The 8,130-nt window shown below is 36.1% G+C and overlaps 1 long non-coding RNA gene across 1 annotated transcript; it reads right to left on the bottom strand.

The window, feature by feature from the left end:
- Positions 1 to 428: 428 nt before the first annotated feature.
- Positions 429 to 3,443, bottom strand: LOC125058789. Its single transcript, XR_007118511.1, has 2 exons — positions 2,786 to 3,443; positions 429 to 1,559 (listed from the first exon to the last, which is right to left on the bottom strand). It is a non-coding gene; the product is annotated as an uncharacterized LOC125058789 (long non-coding RNA).
- Between the last annotated feature and the right edge of the window lie 4,687 nt (positions 3,444 to 8,130).

The raw sequence follows: 8,130 nt of genomic DNA, 5'->3' as shown, positions 1-8,130 counted from the left end.
CAACTTGTCTTCCGACAAAGGCCTCCTCTAAAGCTCTCCAGTCTTTTCTCATTTTTGCAGTGCGAGTCCATGTTAAACCCGCTATTTTCTTAACGTCATCCTCCCATCTCTTAGCCCTTCCTTTTTGCTAGATTCCGTTGGTGAATACGCCTGGATAATGGACCAATCTTCTTCTTTTTCTAAATTAAGATTAATGTTAAGAATTGCGATACGTTCAGTTATTAGTGAAACACACGCTAGTTGGTTTAACACTGATTTATTTTCAAATTACCCTCCATCAGTACATAATAATACCACAATTAGTTCAATGAGTTCATCAAAAGATTTTATTGACATTCTCAAATAGTCAAAAAAATTCTCTCAAACATAGTGTTACAAATTGGCCATGTGTCAGTCGATCCCTTAATATTGGATGCATCCAATACTGCCTTTTCTTTTCTGTATCAACCACAGACACGCTAGTTCCTCTTCGACTTCCATCTTGAAACTGATCGCTAACTAACCGCCAATGTTTGAACATTCGACATTTTTGCGTTTCAAACCGCACGATCTGACAATCGCGCGGTTTTCACCATATCGGAACGAGAACTATCTCAACGCAGTTTTATTTTATTTCTAAATTCCAACTCAAAAATAGTTTGTAACAGGTTATGGGAACAGACGCCCGGATAGAAGTAGGGAAGTAGGATTAATAAAGTGAAAGGCATCAGGTTGATGCAAATTGATTGCGTGATACGTCGCGTCGTCATATTAATTTTTCAGCTTACAATGGCGGACCCCCGGTCGCATAGCTTTGCTCAAATTGATCGTTTGGCGGGCCGTGATAATTATCCTACATGGAGTTTCCAAGTGTATCATTCCCAAATATAGATCCTACTGCTGTTTATTGGGCTCAGAAGCTAAATAAATTGATGCCAACTCAAAGACTGCTCGCCGAAAAGGCAATCAACGAAATTCTTTTCGAAGCTGAACTTGGGACACTAAACAGGGACTCAGTACAAATTAACACTAGCCCTCAAGTATTTAACCGCTTTGTATCTCAGACTTCGAATAGTCATCCATCGCCATCACCATCACCGAATAGTGTACCTCATCCGACGCCGTCACCGATTTACTCGAATTCTGTATCTGTACAATCACTACAATCTGTTACATCTCCGGAAAATTGTGTTGCAGCCACGCCCCAAACAAATGATGTTCCAAGTTTTACTCATAGCAATGTAATCGCTGGCGTGCCTTCTAATTTGATCCTTACAAATACGAACAATGTACGTAGACACAGTGAGACAAGTTATACGTTACATATTCCGAATACATCAAGCACTTCAGATTTCGAGTATAATTTAGGGACGCTATTCTCTTCTTACCAAGGTGAATAAGTTCAAAATTAGTTATAGGTATTTTTTTTTAGTTTTTGTGATTCGTTCCAATAAATAATTATAAACATTAAAATTGTATCATGTAGTTTTTTCTTACCTTTATATATTCCCGTAGGACATATGTAAGTGCTTCACAAGTACTTATGATTGCTTGACTCACAGATTCAGATGACATTATTCCTGCAAATCTCATATTTTTAAAATATCTCCCTGTTGATAGATAATGTAAAGTAAGAGCTAGCTTTTCCCTCACAGTAATAGCCTTTCTCATTAGTATATTTTTTTAATCAATTCCAGCAGATGTTCAAAGCGAGCATCGGGCATGCGAAAATAATTTTCATAGTCGTCCATTTCTTGGTATTCCCGAATTTGATTTAATAAATTCAGATGTGTATATTTTTCTCTATCTTGAAACCAATGTTTCGCCCATTTCTTTCGCTTTATACGTTTTTTCAATGCTATCGCTAATATAATAACAACGCAAGCTTTCTTAATATTGTTACTCATTATTATAATTCGAAACGTACGAGTGTACTCAATGAAATTTACCGTCTAACTGACGCGATTCGTATCGAGTGTGTAGTATACTAAAAAAATACCAGATAAATATCACGATAAATATCGAGCGTGTAGCATTCGCCATGCAGTAGGTGCATTGGATGGCAAACATGTAGTGTTGCAAGCACCTATAAACAGTGGCACAGAATTTCTCAACTACAAAAAGTTTTTTAGTTTAGTATTACTAGCTTTAGTCGATGCAGACTATTGTTTTACGTATGTAAATGTGGGCTGTCAAGGTAGACTATCTGATGGCGGTATTTTCAAAAATACAAACTTATACAAAAAACTAGAAGAAAAATCTATGAGACTTCCTCCTCCATCCATTCTTTAAGTGCCCTATTCCTTCAAAGTACCATATGTGATTCTAGCTGACAAAGCTTTTGCTTTAAATGAATATACTATGAAACCATTTCCAGGAGATCTAGAAAGGGGTTCCGAGGAAAGAATCTTTAATTGCAGGTTATCTCGAGCACGTAGGTGTGTGGAAAATGCATTCGGGATTCTGAGCTCAGTTTTTAGAGTTCTACGCAAACCTATGTTACTACAACCAAAGATTGCTACTAAAATTGTTTTAGCAACAATACATTTGCATAATTATTTGAGAAAAAGAACTCTGACAAGATCACAGTACACGCCGCAAGGATGTATAGATAGTGAAGGAAAAGAGGGGCAAATTATACCTGGAACATGGAGAAATGAAACTGCCCCTACATCACTACTGCCTCTTAACTATATCCCAAGAAGAGCGGGAAATTTTGCACAACAAATACGTTCACACCTAGCCCATCACTTTGTTACCAATGGTGGAATATCTTGGCAAAATAGATATTAAAACTTGTACTCACATTTTCAGACATTGTGTCCAATGTTTCATTGGGTAGATCTTTATCCCTCATGAAATTAAAGTCATCGAAAGCAAACCACTTCGAAACGTAAACTTCATTTGTGGCTGTAATAAAAATAAAAATTATTTACGTAATTACAAAATGCGTTTTATTTTTTGTTGTAAATGCAAAATAAATAGGTACTTATCAGAACCAGTACGACAACTTTTAGCTATTCTAGATTATTCTCTTCTGTAGGACGCCAAAAGTGTAGTCATTTTCTTTTTCAAGTCCGGAATAGGTATATCCATTTTCTTACTGATTTCTACCCACGCATCATACCTCAGCGATTTATTGTGGTATTGGGTGGATTTGCTGTTCCACAAAAATTCTTTATCGCCATACAATTGAATTAGTAAACGGCACTTTTCGTTGTCCATTATTACGTATTCGCCGCGCGAGCCAAATCACCAAAACTATAACCGTCCCAACTGCGCGCGCGCCAACGACTGAAGCACCTTTGATGCGGTCTCAAAAACCGACATCGAGCGGATCGACCCGCGGCACGTTCGAGCGCGGCAATGTTCGAGTCGCCGCGCGCGGCGACCCCGTCTACATAGAGCGCGGCCGCCGCGCGCGCCAATGTTCGATGGTTTGCCGCGCTTAATTTAAACGCAGCTTAAATTGAATTATAAAATTAGTTTATTTTCATTACAAAACAACTTATAGAAGACATACAAAATCGTTAAAAATCATCTTCAGCAGAGTCGGTTTCCTCTGCACCTTCTGATTTTAAGTACACTTCTTTCGTTCCTATTTCTATCTGGACTACAGAATTTGGCAAGATATAATTATTGCAACACTTTCCTTCGCGTTTTAAACCTGAGTGGATTGTCATAATAGATGACAGTAGATCTAGCTTCATTCGGTTTCTGTGTTTTGTCTTCACGATATTCATCATGCTGAATAATCGCTCTACTTCAGCATTAGAGTGCGGTAAAACTAATAAAGATATAGCAAACGTGGCTAAATCTTCAAATCGGTTTTCTCCTGCAATGTCTTCGAAATCCAGCACCTCGTACCAATTTTCCTTGGTATTTTTTGTATTTATCCATTTGAGTAAATGGATTTGACGCCACTGCTCGTCAACTTTCGCTATGTATTCTTGATTTTTATTAAAATGTAAGATCAGGTCAGTGATCGGCTCTTTATTGTGAGACAGTGCACAATCTACACTGATTCTTTTCATATTTTTCATGAGTTTTAAGTTTTCGGGCAATCTGTTTTTCAGTTCATAAACCAACTGCACAATAAACTGGATGCACCTATTACGTATCATTTCTTCTTCATTCCGTGGAAGTCCTTTTTCTCTCATCGTTGACACAAAAGATTCGAATCTGTACCCCAAATAACATTTCTTATCAACTTTCTTATTATCTTGGAAATTCCAACAAACTAAATAGAAACAGACAAAATTTATTTATTTATAGCCTTATATCAGAAATACAAAAATATATACATTATAACTATTTGTTTTCTTAATCTACGATAACTGGTTCTGTGTGCCTACGGGTAAAGGCTTCCCCATTGTCGTCCATTTTTCTTTATTGTATACCAATCTCGTCCAGGTCTTAGTCTTTCCAGCCATTTCCATGAATTCATCGGCCCACCTTTTATATTGCCTACCTGTGTTTCTATTATGGTTGCCATAGTGTTACAATTTTGCTCCATTTATCTGCTCCTCTTATGGTATGTCCAGCCCATTACCGTTTTAGTTCTTTTGTTTTATATACAATGATAGATACTGGAGTGTTATCTAGTAATAATGTATAGTCGGTAGCTAGTTGTTTAACAGTTTCAATGTCTTCATTACTATATTCGCTTTTTGGCATGAAAACGCTTAGCTGAAACAAATTAATTAAAGTACATCAGGAGACGGGCGGTCCTGGAGATCACTTATTATTGAATCTAGAAGAGGGATGTATCTCTGCGGAAATACTATTCAGCAGATTGTGCAGGTTGTTATTAGTTTTAATACTATTCTGGGGCATTAAATGTCTAAATCTAGCTGCTCAGCAACTTCTTTAGCCTCTTCAAAAAGCTGTCGGTAGATTACGTCCACATTTTCTCTTTTTTTTGTAAAACGATTAAGGTATCATTAATAGAGTCCGTAGCTTTTTGTAAATCAATTGAGTTCGATTGCAGTATTCTGCTTAAAGATATAGTACCTGAAAAATATAAAGTAAGTGGACTGTCTTGCCAAGCAGAAATCTTCTCCAGAGCGCTACAAATTTTGACTAAGTTGTCTCCTTGAAATTGAAGATGCCCATCATGACTCTCTACCCAACATGTCTCACAAATACATTGAATGGCAGCTCCGAGTTCTATTTTAAAAATTTCATGCCTCTTAGCGGATGCATAGGCAAATGCCACAATTTTTCTCATTGTGCCAGATGTATTGCGACAGGAAACTACTTTTGATGATCTTGCCAATGAGTTATTGAGCACATGGTTGTTGCACGGGCGACCTTAACTAAGAATGGCTATTTTCATCAATTTTTGAACTGTACCTTTTTTTTATCAGGGTCTAATCTGGAATTGGCAGATTCAGATATTGATTTTATGTTCAGGTTTAAATGCAAAAAAGAACATGAATGTTTTACACGATTTACGGGACAATCTGTGTTTGTGCAAATATTAATTCTATCTGCACATATATATATTACATCGATTAGTATTTTATCAAAAATATAAGCCACATTGCATTTACAACTAATTATAGCAGCTCCTTCATCTGATTTATTTGTCGTATCAAAGTGTTGATTCAAAATTTCGATTCGATAACGATACATGAGGAGTGACGTAACGAAACTGTTAAAATGTGTTTAATAATATCAAAATAAATTCCACTTCATACTAACGCCATCTAGTGGATAAACTGTGTACTAGCCTAATAATGTACCACAGCTATTTATAGAGCAATAAAGTTTGTCTATTCTCAAAATGCAACTCATTCGTTTTATTAGGTTATGGGCTCAGTGAAAAACTAATTAAATAATCTTTAATATCGTGTGACAGAAAATAAGTTATAATGTCGTCGTCAGGCGGTTATTTAATAAATACGCCGAAGTTGAAGGGACGCGAGAACTTTGATGACTGAGCGTTCGCGGCAAGAAATTTTCCCATCTTGGAAGGTATAGACATTGACATCATTCCCGAGGATTTAAGTGATGCAGAAGACAGAAAAGCGAAGCAAAACTCATTATGACTATTACTGACATTACTATGATTTAGTTTCATTTTTTATATTCATATAAAAAATGAAACTATAGACAATTTCGCCTACTGCGCATCTCCTGCACTCTAAATAGAATCGCCATCTGAGCTTGGAGATTCTCTAGGCAGAATAAAACAGAATTTTTGAATGCTTCGAAATCCCTAGCAAGTGGAGTTTGTTCTAGTGAGGGGGACCTATTCTGAGTTGCAATAAGTCGCTGCTGAAACTCTTCCATCCTGGTAGACACCATTTCGGATACATCCCTTAATGACTTTTTAAGATCCTCCATAATAAGGTGAAAGTGAAAAACTAATAAAAGTTAAATTGAAGGTACTTGAAGAAGAAGAAGAGGAAGAAGTGATTTCCAACTTTAAGTTTATTATAGTTAAATAAAGGATATTATTGATAAAAAATAGCGATTGATGTGTGGTGGGACACTAGTTCATCACTGAAACTGTAAGTTATAATGTTCAAACCGAAATACTATTTAATTTAAGAAAAAAAATCACGAGACACACCAATACACGTTTGCACTACCCACACGGTAATCCTTATTTTGGTATTTTGGCTGACGTTTTAATTGATTTTCCATTTAATTGTGATCAACACAAAAATGAATTGAAAGAACAGTTTATGGACATAGCAATAAAGATTTTGATTTATAGTTGGTGCAGGTCAATAAACCGGATTCTCGATGGAAAACTGATCTATGACGAAAATGAAGGTGATTATTACAAAACGGCAGCTCAGTTAACAAGCACAAGCATAAAAAAAAATGACCTATCTACTTCGTTTCCCAGTTTTATTTTACATGTCTTGTACTTAATTACAATTTAGGTACTTTGAAACTGTTTGTTCCTGTTTCTATTTGTGATTTTCTGATTTCTATACATACTTTAACGACAATGTAACTGCTGTCAGAAACGATCGTATTGTAAAAATAAGACCAATAATCGATGCTCTCAATGACGAAAGCCAAGTGCCTTACAGATGTCGAATTATATTCAGGTAGTAGGTACAATAAAAGTAAGTAACACAAGTATGGCATGAAGCTATTTAAGCTATGCCCTGTTCACGGATATGTGGTGATGGCGCTCAGTGAGCATATATTTGACAAAGGCCACACTTGCAACTGACAACTGGCACAATAGCTTAGAACTAGCTTATTAGTTATTGGAGAAGCAAACGCATTTAATTGACTCATTGCGAAAAACAGAAGAGGATTGCCTAAGCTGTTGTAGATTCAAAACTGCAGAAAGGTGAAACAATGGCTTTAGAGAATGAAGACGGAGTAACGGTGCTAATAGGGGATGAATAAATAAATCGGCAAAGCATTCCGACAAATTTGCTGTGGTAGTGAAAAACGGGTAACACATTTGGGAGCCGAAGGTCATATTGGATTGGATTCCAAAGGGTCTGTAGACATGATTGACCAAATGGGTGCCTATTTTCCGCAATTGCGGGAAACCGTAAAATACACGGTACAAAACGTTAAGAGTAGCTTCTAAATACGGCAGTTGTAAATGCATGAGTAGTGTACACGGAAAATAAGAAGAGCAGGCATCGATTAAGGATTGCATGAGCCCTTAACTAAAATATTTGATCTATTCAACAGATTCTCATCAGCATGCAAGCATGAACTAAAAAAAAAAGGTAAAGTAGAGAAACGCGACGTTTTGAAGATTCGGTACAGGAATTTGGCCAAGAACAAATCAAAGAAAGTGAATGCATACTGTGTGCAATGTGATGAGGATCCTCATTATTGTCTGATGCTTTAAAATAAAGTTCATCGCTTTCAATAATACGTTTAGCTATAAACGGTTCTATAAAATGTGTTAATAACAGGTGAAGCTTATTTAATTTTTTTGTGTTCAGGTTGATGATATAATAGACAATGCTGTCTGTTTTGTTATCATTTATCTTTCTTGACATCTTATCTTTTATTTGTCAAAAAATATGGCTAAATATTATTATTTCTAACGGGTGGGTTATAAGGCGTGCACTTTTGGATTTTTAACTTTTTTACACTGCAATTTCCTAATCTTACTGAAAAATATTCTAAAGAATATTTTTGTACACAAAACAACAC

This window comes from Pieris napi, chromosome 18 (assembly GCF_905475465.1).
Source record: "Pieris napi chromosome 18, ilPieNapi1.2, whole genome shotgun sequence".
In the NCBI taxonomy this organism is placed as follows: domain Eukaryota; kingdom Metazoa; phylum Arthropoda; class Insecta; order Lepidoptera; family Pieridae; genus Pieris; species Pieris napi.
Note: the sequence above shows the minus strand (reverse complement) of the source record. Positions and strands in the feature narration are given on the sequence as shown.